We start from the raw sequence: 14,998 nt of genomic DNA, 5'->3' as shown, positions 1-14,998 counted from the left end.
TCAGTACAGTGTAGAACCTAGCTAGTTCCATCAGTATTAGGATTGTCAGATACAGTCACTCATGTTATCAGTATTCAGACTCAGTAATCATGTTATCATGGACTCAGTTAATAGTATATTAATTATACGAAACCCATATTAGTAGTATTTAGTTTCAGGACTGTTAAATACAGTCAATCAGACCAGTTCTTCATAGTTAGAACTGTTAGAAACAGTCATTCCTTTATTAGTAATATGACATTAGTTCCTCAATATTCAGTAGACTCAGTCATTCAGTATCCCGATATTAGTAATCAGATATCAATAACTCGATGTTATCAGAATTCATAAGTCAGCGTTATCACAATCTCAGTTACAGTTACATATTCATGTATGTATTCTCACATTCATGTTATACAATCAATTATTATTGTTCATGCATATGAACCCTTACATTTGGCCTATCTCACTTGCATACCAGTACATTCAACGTACTAACACATTTGCGCTATGGTGTTTTATACCATAGGTTTAGAAGCAAAAGCTCCCGAGCATCCTTAGTATATCAGACGTTCAGCAGCCAGACTAGCAGTGAGTCCTCATCATTCGAGGATAGCATGATTATTTTATTATTTTATTATTTCAGTAGTTTGAAGTTAGTTGGGGACATGTCCCATCAACTCTATAGTTTTCAGACAGTTTAGAGGCTTTCAGACTACAGCATGTTTCAGACAATTTATCTCAGTTTTTGGTATTATCATACCCCACTACAGATATTGAATTATATTTAGTATTAGTTCAGTTTTGAACCCTATGGCTTTGCAACTTATATTTTGGATACAGATATCCGTCATAAGTTAGTTTGTGGTCCTTCGGGGTCATGAGCACTATGTAGCATTCTGGGTAATAGATTTGCGGCGTTACAGCTATGTACCCACATATCTATTGGACTCCATGTGATGCCCATTACATCAATTTGATATTGCATAACATGTTCAAGATTAATCCATATGCCTTACGTAATAATCAACACCTCTTTTTTTACTTATTACCAAAGACTGAATATTTATTAAGCTAATAGTTGATATAATGTCTTTTACGGATTTTAATAAGGCAACAAAGGTGGTTTCTTACATAAGTCAAAGGTCATTGTTTTTAAACTTGATGAGAAAATTCACCGAAGAGAAAAAATTGGTGAAATTAGCCAAGACAAGATTCGCAACGGTCTTTTTTTACTTTGGAGGCGATGTACAAACAAACGAAGAACTTGAGAACTTTGATCATCTCCAATGAATGGAGTTCTATAAGGTTGCAAAGGAACTTTTTGGGGAAAGAAGTTTCCACCATTCTTTATTCTGCATACTTTTGAAATGATGTAGTCAAGGCTCTTAAAGCTTGTGGTCCTTTGATCTTGTTCCTTCGCTTGGTAGATGGGGAAAAAGGACCCCCAATGGGCTATATGCTTGAAGCAATGGATAAAGTGAAGGAAACTATTCAACGGGGGTTTGATGGAGTTTTGAGGCATTATGAGAAAGTTCTCGAAATAATTGATTCAAGGTGGACTGACCAACTCAAGCGACCATTTCACTACGGCGGGTATATTTTGAATCCGCGATTGTACTTTAAATCAACGATGAGTGAAGAAAAAATTGCTAAAGTGTGAGAGAGTTACTACACTTGTGTTGAGACGATGGTCCCCGATCTTTCCACACAAGATTTACTACTTGCCGAGCTTGCTAAGTACAAGAATGCGGATGGATTATTTGGTTCTGGTCAAGCTATTAGAGCCAGAGACACGAGGTCACCGGGTTAGTGAATTGGTTTAGTTATCTTTATTTTAAATCACCTTAAGTTATTGACTTTTTTATACTTATTAACCTTCAATTTTTTTATATAGTTGAGTGGTGGTCCCTATTTGGGAGCGGAAGCCCAAATTTGTAAAGATTTGCCATGAGAGTTCTGAATTTAACTTGTAGTGTATCTGGATACGAGCGGAACTAGAGTGTCTTTGAACATGTGAGAATGAGTTATTATATTTAACTTTCTATATTAAATCCATTATTCTTCGAATCTAATTAGTAACTACTTGATTAAGTACAGGTTAATTCCAAGAAGAGAAATAGGCTTGAGTTATCACGTCTCAATGATCTAATGTACGTTAAGTACAGTAGAACATTGGCACATTGTTATGATATTCGCGATACCATAGATCCTATTATGTTATAAAATATTGAAGATACGAATGAATGATTAATTGTTGGCCCTGAAGATCAAGAAGATGAACTAGTGTTTGAGGAAGGGGATCTTAATTGGGGTACTGTTGCTATGGCATCTGGGGCTGATGATGATATTGTCTATGGTCTTAGGAGAAAGTCAAGGTCAAGGTCACTTGACAAGAGAAAAAAGATATGTTCAAGTCAGACTCGGGCCCTAGTTGATGAAGAATCCAAAGAGGAAGAATGTAACGACCCGAAATCACCTCCCGGGACGTCACACGGTGCTTAAGGCTACAAGTAGCCCCAAGGTAACCCTTAGATCCAGTTTCTACCCAAAAACACCTAATTCAAGATAAGGATAGACTTAAACACTCACATAGCCATATCACAAGAAATGAAATAAGAAAGGATAATTGGTTCAGATGACCACAACATAGAGAAATCTCAAAAAAACCACAAATCTGATCCCTCTCGATATATCACAAGTCTGATACTAGTGTGACAAAGCCTCTATGAATCAAAATCTAGAGATCCATTGGGAAAGGCCCCAACTGACTCGAAATGAACTGAAGATAAAAGATAGTCTCTCAAGTACGGTAAATATCTGAAGATCGTTCCTCGAATCATGAGGACTCACCACTATAGAAAACGTAGGCAAGGTACTCGAAGAATAACGGGCGAGGCTGGGACTGAGCACCTGAACCTACATTATGACACAATGTAGCACATAGACATATATGTGGATTACTACTTTGGAATGTACTGAGTATGCGGGGGTGCATGCATATGTATAAAGTAGTAACAATATTTTCTTCAATCAAATCATGTATGTATAATGAGATGACTCACATAGCTTGAACAAGTGTAAAATATGAAACTCATAAGTCATGTAGAATGAAGCATGTAACAAAATCTCGTGAGTCATCATTATTTAACTTCAAAATCAAAAACCTTCTCTTACTCTCAATGCCCAAAGGCTAAAGGATTTCAAACTACACTTTCAAGTCATGCATATATCGCAAGAGAGTAAAAGTTCTTTAATGCTCAACACTTCACAATCATTTAGAAACTCATATACTTGTAATTCGAAATCATAAAACTTGAAAACATACTTGAAGGCATTTCATTCACTTTAGAAAATATCTCATCTCAAATCAATACCTTGAATGGAGAATATCTTTGCAAGTCAACCATTTAGGGAAAATAGCTTATAGGGAAGGAAAATAAGTATTTAATTTCGAAGTTCGAAAGGCAAGGAAGGTTCTCGTAATCGATATAAACCATGCAAGCTACATGGAGTCCAACATTTTTCCCTTCTAAGAAAGAGACCCCATGTTGGGGAGGAGCGTCATACTCTTGCCAATGAGTATAACCTAGGTCTAGTGATCACTAAACAAAAATTGGCCTCGGGCCCACATAATCAAATCAGCCTCAGGCCCACTCATAATCATAGTATAATCAGCTCAGGCTCACATCCTATGGTGGCATGTAGTTTTTGGGGTAAGAAACCATAGTAGCTTACCCACTTGGTACTAAATACTACTCCATTTAGATTACCTACGCTCATCTCATAAAAGAACACTTTTAGAATAATCACATGGTTCAACACAAACCAATAATCAAAACGATAATCTCATATAGTGAAGTGGATTTCAAAGCTTTCGGACCATTAGGTCAATTCAATTTTCAACCATCTCAAAATACTCAAATCATGGGTGCTTATAGCACGAGAGTTCATAATTTCATAAGTCTCGAATAGGGCTTACTAACCCATAGTTCAATTTCAAGTTAAAGCTTATCAAAAACATAATATATAGCATATAGATTCATAAATCATATGAAAATCTAGAAATTTCAGCAATTCATCTCAAAATCTCAATGTTGTCATATGCTTCAATATCTCAACATTTCAAATATAAGTTTCTCAAAGAGTAAAGTCATGGGGTTTATCCAGCAGTAAAAACTCAAGAAAATATGTAGAAATCATGTCATTTAACTCTCAATTCATGAGAAATATCAACATAATGCATTCAATAAATATGGGTGAAAACCTCAATTCAAGCTCATGTAAAAATTCTATAATTTCAGCAAAATCATGATGTAAATAAACATTTTGGTCACAAGGGTGAAAGGGTTACCCTTGTTCAAAACCCCACATACCTTGAATTTGAAGCTTTAGCAAAACTCTCACTTTTGGAACTCTACTCTTGCTCTAGAATGAGGGTTCTTGAGACTCTTCACTAGGGAACCTAGAATCTTGACTCAATTTTGAAAATCCATGGTGGATTCTTGAGATTCTTGGAAGAGGATTTGAGTATTTAGGGTTCATGTTGAGAGAAAACTTAGTAAAACCCTTATAGGATGCTCGCAAATATCTTTGATTTAGTGTTTCCACGATTTTATAGGCTTGGAAAAAGTTCAAAACGCCCTTTTAAACATCTGTGAAAAACTAGAAAAATTGAACTGGAACCCAATTTCGAAGGCCTTCGTGATGCTTCACTAATTGTGTTGGCTCTCTGGAAAATAACAATTGGGAAATTGACAACATCCGCGACGCGGAGTCATGCATTTTCCCACTGGTTGGGACCTGGGACTCCTCCGTGACGCGCCACTATCGTAGAGTCCCACTGAAAATTGACAATTGCTAAATGCACCCTCTCCGCGACGCGCTAGGCTTTCAAATGATGCAGTTTTTACGACGAGGCTTAAATTGTCCATAACTTCTTACTCGAGTGTCCGATTTGGGCAAATCTTATATCGATGGAAAGCTTATCAGATTTTTCAAGTGATAAAAAATTTAAATTAGAGAAATTCTACATGGTTAGCATGATACTCACTTAGGAATCCACTTCTCAATATTTTAGGGCCGGAATCACGTCTCACTCGACATGCCCTAAGGCTCAAACTACGAGAGAACTTTGCGGGACCTTACAAAGAAGATGAGGGACAGTATAATGAACTGCATGTTGGAATTGAAGATTATGCAAATCTTGAAGAAGAATAGACTTGTTTTATGAATATTGAATTGTTGTCATTTAAGTTCTAGACTTTTAGTATCTATCTACTATATATTTTTAATTCTTGACTTGAATATTTCCTAATATATTAGTGTTATTGAAATTTTGATCACTTATATATTATTTTAATATTTTATATTAACTATCATCGTACATTCAAAAGGCGTTCACCACGCCGTTCGCCTCACCGCATGGCGAGGTGGGGCCTTGCCACATCTTGTCGGCTTTCACCGTCCAAAACATTGAGTCTGGGTAATCCGGGTAGGGTTCCATCGGGGGTGTTATTTGCAACTCTAATGGGGATTGGGTGCTTGGTTTTACTCAAAGTTTTCAGCATGTTTCTAACAACTTCATGGAGCTTATGGCTCTCAGCAAGGCCTGCAACTTGCAGTAGACCAAAATCTGTGGCCCATTATTATAAACATGGATTCATAAGTAATAATAAATATTCTTCAATAAGGAAATCTACTTTTTAACCATATTATCCATCTTTGCGGGTCATTACTCCAAAGGCTAGTAGATTTTTCCGTTCGCCACAGCTTCAGGGATGAAAATAGGGTTGCTGATTCCCTTGTTAAGAAAGGATTCAAGCAAACTTTACTTGGCAATGAAGAATTTTTATTTCCCCGCTTCCTTTTGTAGTTCATGCAGTCTAGAAAAAAAATGTGGGAAAAGTTTTTGTAGAACAACTTGTAATAGCAACTAGACTAGGCGTACGCCCCCTAGCTTTGAACTTGAGCCAGACTAAGTTCCCCTTTTGTACTTTCTCACTACTTAATATATCTTCTAGTTTACCAAAAAAAACTCCTCTTTCAAAGAGAGGAAAATAGTGTAATTCACATTTCATTTGATGATCATTCTTCATGAATAAAATAGAATAGTCTAAAGAAATTGATCCCATAATTTTAGGAAATCGCTAAGTCAAAGTCAACTCTTAATTAACAAAAAAGGCATCTTTTGAGTGAACAGATCAAATCTAAATATATTAGATGACTCTATTGCCTTTGTAAATTTTTGAGGCATCCATAGTAAAAATACGCTTTCACATATACAACACACATATATATATATATATATATATATATATATATATATGCATACATACTAGTTTAATGGCATGTGCCTCGCACGTGTAATATTTGATTTTTTAAAATTAAATAATTTAATCTATTACAGAAATTTTTAGTGAAGTGTAAAAAGTTTAACTCACTTTTCAAATGGTCTTCACATTTTAATATAATAATGAACATAAACATATATTTTAGTGTAAGACGTATATATTTTACCACCAGAAATTTCAAGTGGTTAATTGATCATTTCTTTTGTGTTTATCAACAGTAGCTTTTTCCCTTGTTTCCAGAGGCGAAGAGAGACGCATCAATTCGAAACATATTTGTGGTACGATTAGTTTTCTTTTTCTATTTCTATATTTAAAATCTTGGTTGTTTTTAAAGTCACATATTTACAAAATCATTGATAACATGCTTATTACGTACCTAAAACTTTTTAAAAATTTAATACTTCTTAAATTTTTCTTATTCTAACGCTTTTATATTTATTTCTTGATTTTTCAAATCTTCTTAAAATCTAATTTAGTTGGTTTAGAATTCTTAAACTAATGAAAAAAGTATTAATTATAATCAATTATGATTACGTCTAATAAGGAAAGGTTTGCCGTTAATTTTGATGACTTCTAATAAGGAAAGATTTTACCATAAATATATTTAATTGTTAACTCTTAAATATTAGAAAAATAGTGAAAAGATGATTTTTTTCATAAACAAAGACTTTTAATGAAGGACAAAAATTTTAAATAATATTCTATAGACATTTATATATATATATATATATATATATATATATATATATATATATATATATATATATAAAATATTATTCCAAGATAGGTGTGATTTGGCAAATACTATGTAATCAGGCCCGACTCACAAACCCAACTACGTGCCAACTCAAGACCTCGACTCTAATCCAAGACACAACTCTAGACCCAAGACCTAAGTCTCAACCTCAACCCAACTCTCGATCTTGATCCTAATTCCCGACCCAAATACCAACCTCTGACTTGGGACCATACTCCCGACTAGAGACCCGACCACAAACTCTACCCAGCCCTACTTTGATTCGAGATTTGGTTGTCGACTATGACTTTGAATTCCAATCTCAACCTCAACTCGGTCCTCGACCCGGATTTGGTATGCAACTCCTGGCCCCGACTCGGGACCTAACTCTTGACTCAAGACCCATAGCCCAAACTTGATTCCTAACCCGACTCCATGACCAAACCCGAATCCTAATCGATATCCGCCTCTTGATACTGATTTCATCGGGAATCTCACCCTCAATTTGAGACTCAACTCTCGATCCAGGACCCGACTTTGGACACTACCCCTGACATTGATTCAAGACCAATATAATACATATATAGATATATAGTTTGAATTCTCAAGATTATACTTATATTTTGTACTGAAAATATGATATGATACTCCAAAATAGAAGAATAACTTTTATGTAATATAGTCAAAATTAAATAAGTACCAACAAAATACACTAGTCTATTCGAGTATTTATTTTTATATGGACCTAAAAACTTGAATACAACAGCAAATACAAAATTCATTTATTAGCTATAAACATTAATAGCGATAAATATTTTATCAAACATGAATATAGCCTACTTAAGTAATATTCTTATTATTAATTAATCAAAAAAATTAAAGTCCTAAATATTGGATAAAATCTTCACGATATAATTTTATCAACTTTTATACTCGTTGTCTTAAATAAATATTTTGTTTTAATTTAATCAACTCCTAGTATCTAATATATCCTAATTAGTTTCTATGTTAATTTTATTTTTTAGTTTTAATGTGGACAAAGGAAAAAACAATTATTTTCTGTATTAATTTTAGATTTTAGCTTTAAACTTTTAATATTGGCAAAGAGTGCACTACGAACAATCCACGTAAACAAATATCGGCTTAGTTTCTATGTTAATTATCTGGGTCTATAATTCAGGGTAATGGTGAGATTGATGAGGATGTAACGCATCATATTGGGGCAGGGTGGTTGAAGTGGAGGCTTGCTTCGGGAGTCCTTTGTGATAAGAAGGTGCCCCCGAAGCTTAAAGTGGTAGTTTAGATGGCTATGCTGTATGGAGCGGAGTGATGTCCAGTTAAGAACTCCCACATCCAAAAGGTGAAGATGGCGGAGATGCGAATGCTTTGATGGATGTGTGGACATACCAGGAAAGATAGGGTGAGGAATGAGATTATTCAGGAGAAGGTGGGAGTTGCCTCGGTGGAGGATAAGTTGTGAGAAGTGAGGCTACATTGGTTCGGGCATATGATGGGGAGGGGCCCTGATGCTCCAGGGTGGAGGTGTGAGACTCTGGCTATGGATGGTTTTAGGCGGGCTAGAGGTAGACCGAAGAAATATTGGAGGAAAGTGATTAGGCATGATATGAAGCAATTACAGCTTACAGAGCACATGACCCTTGATAGAAAGGTGTGGAGGACGCGGATTAGGGTAGAGGGTTAGGGGGTGGGAGCTCGGCGGTAGTAATAGGGGAGTGCTCCTTTGGGTCTAGAGTTTCTGGTTCGTAGTGTTGGGGCTGTAGTTTTTAGGGTTAGTGGTGTTGGCTTTTTTGTATTCCGTACTAGTTTATTATGCACTTATCTTTTGTGTTTGTTATACTGTTAGTTTGTTTTGTGTACCATACTAGTTTGTATTCGCTTACTTTTTGTATTTGTTATACTGTTATTGGTCCTAAGCTGGGGGTCTATCGGAAATAGTCTCTCTACTTATCTTGAGATAATGGTATGGTCTGCGTACACTCCACCCTTCCCAGACCCCACTAGGTGGGAATACACTGGATATGTTGTTGTTGTTGAATGTGGACAAAGGAAAAAACAATGATTTTCTCTATTAATTTTGGATTTTAGCTTTAAACTTTTAATATTGGCAAAGAGTGGACTACGACCAATCCACGTAAACAAATATCGGCTTACCATATTCAGTTTGAATTGGGATCAATAAATAGTTGTTAGACAAAAACTTAACTAAATAGACATGTGATAATGCGTTTTGGAACGTTAAAAATAAAACTTAATCCAATCGTAATACAAAAATATTTTGTTTAGACCAAATACAAAGTCATAATTATACTCATTAGTAAGTATTTAGATGGAGAAAATTATAACTTAAAAAGGCAAATAAGTCAATCAATTTTTAGTGAATATTTTTGTCATTAATATATATATATATATATATATATATATTAGGTCGATAAGGATTCTCTTAATTATCAAATAGGATGGAAGTCAAGAGTTCGTATCATAGTATGACAATATCTTATTTATTCAATGTTGAATTAACCACTTATTCTAAATAATAAAATAATTTTTGATCTATGAAAAATCTATATATATAATAAAGCAAAGAAGTTAGCCTAAAATTAAGCCAAGTGGCTATTGAGAACTAGCCACTTGATATTTTGGCAATAAGAATCTATTTTTTTGACAAAAAAAATTATTTTGATGAATAACCAATTAGTAATCAAGCAACTTATATAAAAAAAAAATTATTATAACCAAAAAATCATTCCAAAATAAAAAATATTTCCATAGAGATGTCATTCCCTAAAATATGTGAACAATTAATTTACACAGCATAAATAATAATATTATCGAAAGTAAAAATATATGATTTTACAACAATTGAGTAAATCAAGAAAATGTTACAAAAAATCAATTAGTAAATAGTAATCATGTAACTTATATGAATTAGATTATAATAATCAAAAAGTCATGTCAAAATAAAAAAATATTATGAAAAATATTTATCCCTAAAACAATATACGCAGTTAATTTAAATAATAATATTATTTAAAAATATTTATGATTTCACCACAATTTAGTAAATCAAGAAAGTATTACAAAAAAATTAATTAGAGAATAACTAATTACTAATCAAGTAACATATATGAAAAAGATTATTATGATAAATGAGTCCTTCCAAAATTAAAAATATTATGAGAAAGATGTCATAACTCAAAATGTGTATATAACAAATTTAAATAACAATATTATATAAAAAAACATTTATTATTTGATTACAATTAACTAAATCAAGAAATATCAATTAAGAGAATAACCAATTAGTAATCAAACAACTTATATGGAAAAAATATAATAATCAAAGAGTTATTCCAAAATTAAAAATATTATGAAAAAGATGTGATCACTGAAATGGTAACTTTGGACTACAAAATGAAAGAAATTTATTTCAATATATTTCAAGTAATTTTATTTAAAAATATGCATTCATATTTTTTGGAAAGATTTTCAGTCGATATACTTTAAGTAATCTATATTTAAAACAATATGCATTTATATTTAATGAAAGAATTTTCATAATAAAGAATACCTATCAATTAGTAATTACACTATCATTCTATATTAGGAAATGAATAAATGGTAGTCTTGAATTAAAACGGACATAGATTGAAAATAAATAAATATTGAAAATTTTTAAAATGAATATTACTCCACAGAAAAGATTTCCTAATGTTTATAAAAGTAATTACTAAAATTACATAGTCCTAATTAATATTCGAAGTCAAATAAAATTTTGTCTTACAAAGTTATTCTTTAATTGACCAATTATATAACTTTATATATGTGTGTAAGAATAATTTCGGATTTTAAAATAATTAAATTTGCAAAAGATACTTCGTTTTGATGAATAAAAATTAATTAAAAAGATTAAATTATCTTATATAAAAATGTAAACATGCAGATCAATAAAATGAATTAAGAACAAATATTTATTAATAATAAAAATTTCAATAAACATTTATGATAATTTTTATATGAACAAATATAGATGTGAGTTACTAATAAATTAGAATATATGCACTTGAAGTATTACCATAAAATTAATATCTATATGACAAAAAGTATTTATAATTTCATTCAAGGTAAGTCAATTAAGTAAGCATGACAAAACTGGTTGAGAAATATAAATAGAAAATGAATAATCAATTAACAATCATATACATATATATGAAAAAGAATGTTGAACCAACTGCAATTAATCTAGAAGTTCTAATGCAAAAATAATTTACCACTATATAAGAAGGCTACACTCAGTAAAAGCTAATTAATTTATGTCATAACGTGTTGGAGAAGATGAATTGTGCAAGTAATCTTATCTTGTCGTGATAATCGCTAGAATCTCAATTTACTTTGAGTATTGTTTTAGAATAGATTTTTCTTGATTTATCAAGTCAACTCAATGGGAAATGATTCATTTTATTTTCTACATATTTGGTGAAAAATTTATAAGTCAGTATTCAGGTTCTTTATGTTTTATAAAAAAAAATATAATTTGTACTCTTTAAAGATTTAAGTTAGTGATCTTTTAATATGTCATACATTTTTAAAAACTTATAAAAATTTATCTTGGTCGAAATGTGCAATGAGAATTTTAGCAATAACATACAAATTTACAAGTTATACATTAAATATGAAGAAGCTAATATTGATATTAGATAGTTGATTTTCTTGCATTGCAAATATTGTTGCTTTAGACTGTAGTGAGATAATAATATAATTTTAAAAATTAATAAATTATGATTATAAATTTACTAATCCATTATATTTCCATGTATTAGGATTAACACTTGATTTATCTATACTATATTAATATATATTATGATTAATAATTAATTTTTAAATTAAATTATGTGATTTTAATAGTATATTAAAAGTTTTGTGATATTGTATTAGAAATGATAGTTAAGTGACCTTAGTAAAAACAAATATTATTGTATAACTATATACAAAATTTACCCGACACTAGGATTACTATCTCAAAAGCTATATCTCGAAGATCAAAATTTGGGTAAGTATCTCGTAGCTGATGCTCAATGGACAATGCTCAAATTCAATAAATCAACTACTTATGAATATTGATTTTTTTTCAAATTCATTATATTTAAATTCTTACTGCAAATATTATTGTACTTTTACGTAGCATATTGTACTAATGTGAAAGTAAAGGTCATTTATCATTTGTTATTTATAAACATTATCCTACAAACTTTCTTATTTTTTTGTTTTAGTTGATAGAACAGACAATGAGTTCAATCATGTTTATTTTTTTATTTGTAACTCCAATTTTAGAATATTATAGATCTTTTGGTGCAATAATTATTTTGATCTACTTTGTACAATATAAAGGATAAAGATGAATACGATTAATATCTTATTGTACTGATGAACATGAGGGGTTAAGTATTAGTTGAATGTTCTAAGATGGAGGGAATTCATTTTGATAGTGATTAATATTTACAATATCATTCAAATTGAGTAAATTAAGAAAATATGATAGGGTTGATCGAAAATAGAGTTGAAGAGTGAATATTCAAACCTATGAAGGATTAAACCATTTATTCAAAAAATAATATACAATAAGATTCATTAATATTTGTTGGTTAATTATCATAAGAGAATAAGTGAATACTGTGAAATTGTGCAAACGGGTTAGGACTTCAGATAATGTTATAAGTTATTGGGAAAAGACACCATTTCCACCCTATACTATACAAGAAAAGTCGAAGCCACACCTAAACTATATAAGTGACCTATTACACACCTTAATTATATAAAAGTGATATTATTATGTCCCCGCAACTCCATGCCCAAATTTAATGAGTGGAGTGCACTCCACTCGCCCTCTTGTGGTGCCATGTGTCTAAACTTATTTTCCTATTTTATTAAAAACCTAACCCGACCCATTACTCTTTTAACCCATCTATTTAACCCATCCGATCCGACCCAACTCTCATATTTTATCCTAACCCTAACCCGATTAAAATATTCACCTATCCAAACGAAAAGTCATCGTTTGAGAGCAAAATCCCGATAGAAGATTCACCTCTATTTTTTTTAATTTTTTGGTGAAATTTAAATCCGATAGAAAAGATAAACAATAATTTTGCTGTGTTTTCGGTTGTTGACAAGCAAAAATTATTTTTTATCTCTTCTCAGTTAAAGTTGATTGGGTTAATTTCAACGGAGGTGGTACGATCTAAGGTAAAAACTAAAGGTTATATCATTTATGTAGGAACTATTGATTTTCAGTTCAAAGGTTAGCTTTCTTTGTTCCTAAATATAGTAGATCTAGGATTTATTTTCATTCCTAAATTAGATCTCGGATTTTTTGAGTTAGGGTTTTGTCGTTTTTAATTTGTCCAAATTAATTTGTTTTATTTTCATTTAGATTCTCAATATGTGATAATATAACCCTTGACTTTTATAATAGTTCGATTTTACTAGGGTTTTGACTAGGGTTATAAATTAGGATTTTGAATTAGGGATTTTTGCAGTCTTTAATTTATCTTTAAAATTGATCTGTTATATTTTGTTTTATGTGCTTCAATCTGTAACAATATGAGCTGTGAGTTTCAATATGTGATAAATAACCTGGGGATCTCAAATAACCTGTAATACTTCTAATTGTTGCATAAATAATATGTAAATAACCTGTGAGGTTCAATATGTAATTTTTTGATTTTGTGTACTGTGTTTTTGTATTTTTTTATTTTTGCATACGGTTACACTTGTATCTTTATTGTGTTTTTGTGGTCAATGATTTCAGATTTATAAAATCAATTTTGAACTGATCACTTTGAGATTTTACCATGGTGGAGAACTTAATATGGGTAAGGTGAAGGGGAAAAAAGGAAAAAGATATGAGGGTGGACAAATTACTGAATTTTTAGATGTTGATGTAGATAGGCTGTCTTTATTTAAATTTAGGGATTATGTAAAGTATTTAGGGTATATTCCCAAACAATGCTTACTATATATTAGACTGCCTAAGTGTTCTAATTTAAAAGAAATTAGGTTAGAAAGGACACAATTGAGATTTCAAAGAAATTGTGTAATGGGCAAGTTTTGAAAGCTTTTGTGTGTCACATGGTTGCTGAACCTGAGTTGGCCCCACTTTTGAAATTTGCAAGTGATGATGAAGGATATGTGGGAGGAAAAAGTGGTGTGTCTTTTAATAAAGACACTGAAAATGACATTGGGAGTGTTGATAGAGCATTTAAAAATATTGAAGATGCCGCTCCTTTTGACCAACCTACTGCTTATACTTCTTCTCCTCCTACTGTCCAACCTACTACTCATACTTCTCATTCTTTTGTCACCAACTGCTCATATCTCTTCTCTTCTTACTAACCAATTTAATTTTTATGTCTCTTCTCCTCTTACTGACCAACCTACTGCTCATGTCTCTTCTCCTATAGCTGTTGCTCTTACTAATTCACATGTTGCTTCAGATGTAGAATCTATTGAGAGAGATGTAGAGATTAGGAGTTATGTTGATAAATATATGGATGAAGAGTTAAGAGATCTTAGAGAAGAAAAGAGGAAAAGAAAAAGAAGAAAGAAAGGAGAGAGAACAGTAATTCCTGAACATATTAAGTTAGGAATCGAAAGAAAGAAACCAGATATTGGATATGATGAATCTGTAGGTGGTGATAGAAATAGTTTGAAGGGTAAGTTAGCTGGTGATGAACCTTTTTAACCATCTAATAAATTTGCCAGCTTTAAAACTGATTCAGATGATGTAACTGATGAAGAAGATGAAGTTGAACAAGTTGAACATAGAGATAAGGCTAGAAGGAGGAAAAAGGTAAAAGAGTTGTATATATAGTTCAGACTGTCAGAAAGTTGTGTAGGGGTTAGGACTTGTTTT

This window comes from Capsicum annuum, chromosome 6, assembly GCF_002878395.1.
Source record: "Capsicum annuum cultivar UCD-10X-F1 chromosome 6, UCD10Xv1.1, whole genome shotgun sequence".
NCBI lineage: Eukaryota > Viridiplantae > Streptophyta > Magnoliopsida > Solanales > Solanaceae > Capsicum > Capsicum annuum.
The sequence above is the reverse complement of the archived record's forward strand: the minus strand, read 5'-3'. Positions refer to the sequence as shown.